Genomic DNA, 7,622 nt, shown 5'->3' with positions numbered 1-7,622 from the left:
ATGGGGACTCCCCAGTAGCTTGGGGGTTCCTGGTGCCCAGTAGGGCACAAAGAGTGGTGCTAGTGGGGCACAGCTGTTTGCATCAAAGAGGCGTGGTGTGCGGGGTTTTGGGACCCAGCCTGTGAGGGTGGTATCTGGCCCCAGAGGGGGGTAGTGGGCATGGGAGGTGTGGCAAAGGCCCTAGAGGGGGCGAGAAGCTCCGGAAGTGGGTGAGCACACTGGGAAGAACCCTAGGAGAGGGTGAGTGCACTGAGGGAAGCCCCAGGGGCAGGAGCGTGTGCTGAGAGGTGCTCCAGGAGTGGGCGTGGGTACCAAGAGAGGCCCCCAGGAATAGGTGGGGCATTTTTCTGATGGTTAGAAAAGGATCCTAGAGGGGTTCCTCAGTATTGAGGACCCCGAGGGGGCTAAAGGGCCAGGTAAGGCTTCGGTCGCCTGAGCCTAAGCGGACACCAAGGTTTGACAGGACCCCGAGGGGTCAGGTAGGCCAGGTAAGGCTCAGTCGCCTGAGCCTAAGTGACTCATAATGTTGGCAAGAACCCAGTAGGGTCAGAAAGGCCAGGTAAGGCTCTGGCTGCCTGAGCCTAATCTGGGATCCACCCTTAACTGACTTTAGAGGGACCAGTAAAGGTTTAGGGTGCCGGCCCAGCTGGGTGTGAGACTGGCGGACAGGCGCCGGTAAAGGGGCGACAGGTGCGTGACCAACCCAGGGGCACCGGTAAAGGGGTGCCAGTGGCATGATGGGTGCAGAAGGATAGGAGACGGGTGCGGGGACGTGATGAGCCCCAAGGGCGCCAGGTGGATGACAGGCCCGGGGGTGCCAGAGAGGGGCACCAGGGCAGGATGAGCCCAAGGGGCGCTAGAGAGGGCGCTGGAGGGCCAGGACAGAATAAATGTCCAGGAACAGCTGCGAGGCATGGAGCGTGCTAAAGGGGAGGTAGGAGGCACGCATTGCCCATAAGGCTGGGGGTGATGGAACACCCCACTTGACACTACGCTGGTATTACCTCCGTTCCAAGGTGAGAGTAGGCAGCCTCCCTTACTGAACTTGTAAGAACAAAGATGTGGCGGGCGAGAAGAGGGTGCTGGATCACTGCAATTGACATGGCAGGGGGTGCTAGCGAGATCACGGCCACTCGCAGGCCCCACTCTGTGACAGGTGGCCATCAGATCACCCCTGAGCCTACGCTTTTCCAGGCTAAAGAGTCCCATGTCTCTCAGCCTCTCGTTGTAAGATCTGTTTTCCTGACTTCTGATCATGCACGTGGCTCTCCTCTGGACTCTCTCAAGCTTCTCCACATCCTTTTTGAATTGTGGAGCCCAAAACTGGACACAGTACTCCAGCTGCGGCCTCACCAAGGCCGAGTACAAGGGGAGAATGACGTCCCGGGATTTGCTTGAGACGCATCTATGGATGCAAGCCAGCGTTTTAGTCACTTTACTAGCTGCAGCATCGCATTGCAGGAAATAAAGGAGATTTCTGATCCTGGGAATTACTTAAAACTACACCCCGCTAGGGTTGGATTGTGTGGTGGAGCTGCCTGTGGTCCTCAGGAACTGCCATACCAGTGCCTCCCTGGAAAAAATGAGTATGGGTACCATATAGCCTTATCCCCCATGACTTGGTGAGTTACTCCATAGAGGGGACAAGTGAGGGGTCCAGGCATGTCATCAGGCCTGAGACTCAAGGGATATAAGGCTGAGAGCCCCAGTGAGAGGGTGGGATAGTGGGACCAGTGAGGGTGTGTGAGAAGGCAGTAGAGTGATCAAGCGAGAAGGCTGTGTAGAGTAGGATTCACAGGGGTAGGCCTGAAAGACTGTGCAAGGGCTGCATAGAGTAGGGTCCACATGAGTGGGCTGGAAGGACTGTGCATAGGCCTGCCTTAGTGATCAAATGAGCTGTGTTTGTAGGGGCACAAGAAGGCAGACCCATATGGAAAAGTGAGCAGCTCAATAATCTACCCAGAGTGACCTCGATTGGCCAATGCTGGGGCGAGGACCAGAATGGTCAAAGGGCCAGCACACCCACCACAAGGGACAGCCAGAGCCAGGGGCCTGCACTTCTGACTGGCCTAGAAGTGAGGCAAGGGCCTGTGTGGCCAAAGGTTGCAGAGTGGGGCACTGCCAAGTAGGAAAAGGGCTTGGGGAGCTTTGCAGCCTAGAATGAGGGTAGGGAGAAGACTGCCTGAGGAGGGATCCAGGTGGGGTCCAAACATCAGGTGGGCATAGAGTGAGGTCCACTGTGGGGCTGAAGCCACAGCCTAATGCCATCTGGGAGGGGAAATGGTATAAGGGTAAGTTCGGAGCCGTGTATTACTCCCTTGGCACTGGGCATTAAATGAGCAGCCTCCCATCTATTTTTCTTACTACAAAGGTGTGGCAGACAAGGCCGGTGGGTGGTCTGCCCTAGATGGGTGGATGGGCCAATGATTTGACGAGCTGCAAGATGGCCCCCTGTCACAGTTGCATTCCCTTACTTCATGTGATAGAACTCTCTATCTGAACGGTAGATCCAGCAGGATACTTAGGGTACCTCTTACCACCACCTTGAATTTCCTGCATAAGTAACATAGGTTTTGTTGTTTCATTCTTAACATAGGTCTGAACCTTATTTGTACATTAAATATTTCGATGCCAAGAAACAATTTCTAAACCCTGTTTGTCCTTGAATGAGTCTATGGATTGCCACAGCAGGGAAATGACTGCAATTGGCTGAGCGAGAGGACTGCCTTGCGTCAGTCAGGCTTACATAGTGCAATGTCTCTTTTTTTCATACTGCTTCCTTTATTTATGGTTAAGTTCAAACATCCGTAAATTGATTTATGCAATCATGACTTGACTCTAAGTTGATCTTTCTTTACCTAACCATGTGTTGCATTTCCAAATAAAGAAGGGATATGACTTAAATAGCTTCTAAGACTGAATGAGTGGTTAGCTTCATAAGATCATTTTTATTCATTTCCTCCAGATATCACACACCATATGTCTCTGTCATCTTTCATCTGCAGTCGGTTAATCATTACCTCATTGACAGCCAATCACATTCCATCTTCCCTTTGTATCAGTATAAGATCTGATATATCTTCCATATGCTTTCTTTGCAAAGGGGATCATCCACCCAATCTTCTCTTTTAATGAATTCTGTGCTTCTGTTTCCGACCTTCTTATTTGATTACACCTTTTCAGAGTCCCACTTCTATGGGGTCAGTTCTTTTTTCGGGTATATCTGTGCTGCCTGAGTGAAATCAGCACATAGGGTGGACAGAGCAGAATTGATTTAGAATCTGTTGGCTTCTTCACAATTTTTTGGTTTGAAAGGAAGTAATATTCTAAGAAGTGGCATGTAGCTATTTTAAAACAATGTTTTCAGAAGATATTTCTACTACTAAAAAAAGGTGGGGGAGCAGGTGTCAGATCAAGAAAACAATGAGGAAATCCTTATAGCTATAGTCCTATTTGAAAGACTATTCATGCCAAGTAGGCATTCAACATTTGGAAATTTGACACTTGAGAATCCAGAAATTAAAGTAAGCATTAAATTGGAGAGGAATCAGAAACCCCAAAATGGCTTTCCAAGAGCAAATAGCTAACAGTATAGAAACAAGAGTCTTTCAAGAAAGTTCTGTGCTTCAATTGAAGCAGCAGGGAATTGTGTAAATGGGGCAATTAAGAAGATAGACTTTGCTGAGCTGCTAAATACTTTCCTTTTATCAGTTTTCACCGTTGTGCTGATGGTAAAAATTCCTAACATGGAATTCCTCTTTCCTGCCAATTAAGATGAAGAGCCTTAAGAGACTGATGTCAAGAGGTGCTTGTGCAAAATGATCACTTAAAAAAATAGTAAATTAGACTCATCTCATATGCACCCAGAGGTCCTGAAGGAGCTGAGACATGAAGTAAATAAGTGACTTAATAGAAATAAGTAATTGCTTAATGAAAACAGCTGCTGTTGCAGAGAAGCGATGGGAACATGAGGTACCTATATTTAAAAGTCACCTAATATTAGGATGACCATAGGTCCTGGCTTCTCCAGGATAGTCCCAGATTTCATAGGCTGTCCCAGCATCCTAGCCAGTTAGTGAACATGGAAACAAAAGTCCCAGATTGGCATCACCCTGCCCACACTACCTGGCCCAGCTTTCCCTGAGCAACAGCTGGAGGTGGAGGATGGGCTTGGCAAGGCACCACTCCTCCTGGCTGCGGTGGGGTGGAGGGAGAGTGCTGCTGCTTGTGTGTGTGTGTGTGTGTGTGTGTGTGTGTGTGTGTGGTGCCCTGGGTAAACTTGTATCTTGGCACCTTTGATTCCCTCCTAAGCAGTAGCTGGAAGCAGGAGATGGGCTGGGCTGGGCTGGGTACCAGTCCTCCTGCTGGAGGTGGGGATTGGCTGAGGGGAGGGGAAGTGTCTTGGATTTCTTTAAAAATTATATGGCCACTGTACCTAGTATTGATTTCAGGAATTATAAACCAGTAAACCTCACTCTATATCACAAGCTTGGTGCAACCATAATTAAGAACAAAATAACACTACACTGGCCACATTAAACTCTCAAAGTTTAACCCACATGCAGTACCAGGCGACCCAGGTGCCGAAGTGAAGGGGCGCTAACAAGTGCTGCCTAGCAGGGGTGGGACATGAGGTGGGGCATGGGACAGAGCCATGAGCAGTTCATTTAGTGGGATGGGGGGGAAGGCAGATCCTGCCACTGCGTGAACTCTTGGGCAAGCATGGGGAGGCATGTGCCCCCTGGATCTGTGCATAGAGAAAGGGGCATGTGCCCCCCAGATCTGTGCATGGGACAAAATCAGGCTCCTGCTGCGGGCTTGCCCCAGGTGCCAAACTTCCTTCCTATGGTACTACCTGCATGGGTTCTACAAGGGAAGACCATATTTCATGAGTCTTTAGATTTTTTTTTAAATCTGTCTATAGAGCATAGGTGAAAATAAACCACTGGATATACCCATAACTTATTTAAGCTTGTTGAAGGCTTTGGACAAGATCCTGCATGAGAGGATACCAAAGAGGCCAAGAAATCATGGGGTGAGAGACAGAACTTAATTCTAGATCAAACCAGGATAGAAGACAGGAAGCAAATTCTTAGTAATCATAGGAAAAAGCTAACAGCAGGAGGCCCAAAGTTCCATGCTAGGTCTCATGTTGTATATTACTTTATTTATTAATAATTGGGGGGGGGGGGAATAGAAGGGTGAATGGTAATGTAGACACAACATTATTTAGGTTCTTCAATACCAGACAGAAGTGTGGGGAACTTCAGAACTGTGCAAGCAAGGTAAATGAGCAGCAAGTTAGCAAGTGAAATGTCTCATATTTACATTTATTAACATGACATAAGAGGGGGAAACTTAAACTACTCATATGCTTTACAGGATTCTAAATTTGTTGTATCTACTTAAAAATAAAATATCTGAACCACTGTAGACACTTCACTGAACTTCTGTTCAACGTGCGGCCAAAATGTAAAAAGTAAACAAGATGCTACCATGAATACAGAATGAAATTGTAAGTAAGAACTTGATGAATAGCATAATGCAGGGGTGAGCAAGATCCAGCCAACAGGCTGCATCCATCGCTCAGAGCCACTAGATCATGCTCAGAGCATGAGAGCTTCCACTATGTCCACACCTGCACTGGGGCTAAGCAGTAAAGGGCTAAGCAACAGGAGGAAGGTCAGGAAAGTGTGGGCCTTACTGAATAGGGGAGGCAACCTAGTGACAGATGAGGAAAAGGCTGAAGCACTCCATGACTTTTATCTCAGTCTTCACAAGCAAGGTCAGGTCCCAGACTACTGCACTCAGCAGCCCAGTTTTGGGAGCAGGTGAGCAGCCCTCAAAAAAGAAAAGCTGGATATATACAAATCCATGGGGCCGGATGTGGTGCATCTGAGGGTGCTGAGGGAGTTGGCCGATATGATTGCAGAGCCGCTGACAATTATCTTTGAAAACTTGTGGTAACTGGGGGAAGTACCAGATGATTGGAAAACAGCAAACATAGTGCCCATCTTGAAGAAAGGGAAGTAGAAGGGTCCAGGTAACTGTAGACCAGTCAGCCTCACCTCAGTCCCTGGAAAAATAATGGAGCAGAACCTCAAAGAATCCATTTCTAAACACTTGAAGTAAAAGGAAGTGATCAGGAACAGTCAGCATAGGTTCACCAAGGGCAAGTCATGTCTGACCAACCTGATTAGCTTTTATGATGAGATGATTGGCTCTGTGGATGCAGGAAGATCAGTGGATGTGTTGCACCTTGGCTTTTGCAAGGTTTTTGATACGGTCTTCCACAACATTCTCACAAGTAAGTTAAGGAAGTATGGGTTGGATGAATGGACTGTAAGGTGGATAGAAAGCTGGCTGGATTGTCAGGGTCATTGGGTAGTAATTAATGGCTCGTCTAGACTAATGGCTTAATCTAGTTGGCAGGCAGTATCAAGTGGGGTCAGTTCTGGGGCCGACTTTTGTTCAATATCTTCATTAATAATCTGGAAGATGGGATGAATTGCACCCTAAGCAAGTCTGTAGATGACACCAAGTTGGGGGGTGTAGTAGATACACTGGAGGGTAGAGCTAGGACTCTGAGTGACCTAGACAAATTGGAGGATTGGGCCAAAAGAAATCTCATGAGTTTCAACAAAGACAAGTGCAAGCTCCTGCACTTAAGACAGAAGAATCCCATGCACTGCTACAGGCTTGGGACCAACTGGCTAAGCATAATCTCCCAAAAATGGACAGGTTACAGTGGACAATAGGATGGATATGAGCTAGCAGTGTGCCCTTGTGAAGAAGGCTAACAGTATACTGGGCTGCATTAGTAGGAGCACTGCCAGCAGATCAAAGGAAGTAATTATTCCCCTCTATTCAGCATGGGTGAGGCCACATCTGGACTACTGTGTCCAGTATTGGGCCTTCCACTACTGAAAGGATGTGGACAAGTTGGACAGAGTCCAGCAGATGGCAGCAAAAATCATTAGGGAACTGGGGCACATGACTTCTGAGGGAACTGGTCTTATTTAGTCTGCACCAGAGAAGACTGAGAGCAGGTTTGATAGCAGCCTTTAACTACCTGACGTTTGGTTACAAAGAGGATGGCAATAAACTATTATCAGTGGTAACAGATGACAGAACAAGGAGCAATGGTCTCAAATTGCAACAAGGGAGGTTTAGGTTGGATATTAGGAGAAACTTTCTCACTAGGAGGGTGGCAGAGCACAGGAACAGGTTACAGAGAGGTGGTGGAATCTCCATCCCTGGAAGTTTTTAAGACCCAGCTTGACAAAGCTTTTGCCGGAATAATCTAGTTTTGGATGATCCTGTTTTGAGCAAGAGGTTGGACTAGACGATGTCCTGATGTCCCTTCCAACCCTATGTTTCTATGATTCTATAAGCCCTGGATGTAGTTGCTGCTTCTCCTGCCCCAGGCCCCTCCCCTGGCTGCAACATGAGCACTGCTTCCAGTGGATGAGGAGCTGTGCCAGAGCTGGGCATCTGGAAGCTGCATTGACACTGCTGCTGATCTCCCTCAGTGCTGCCCCCTCCCCTGCCTGCATGGGTGCAGGGAAAATCCACTGCTGCTAACATATCTTGGAAACTACCTGGCCCATGTTGGAGTGAAG

Source organism: Crocodylus porosus, unplaced genomic scaffold, assembly GCF_001723895.1.
Source record: "Crocodylus porosus isolate Cpor-Errol unplaced genomic scaffold, CroPor_comp1, whole genome shotgun sequence".
NCBI classification, from domain to species: Eukaryota; Metazoa; Chordata; order Crocodylia; family Crocodylidae; genus Crocodylus; species Crocodylus porosus.
Note: the sequence above shows the minus strand (reverse complement) of the source record.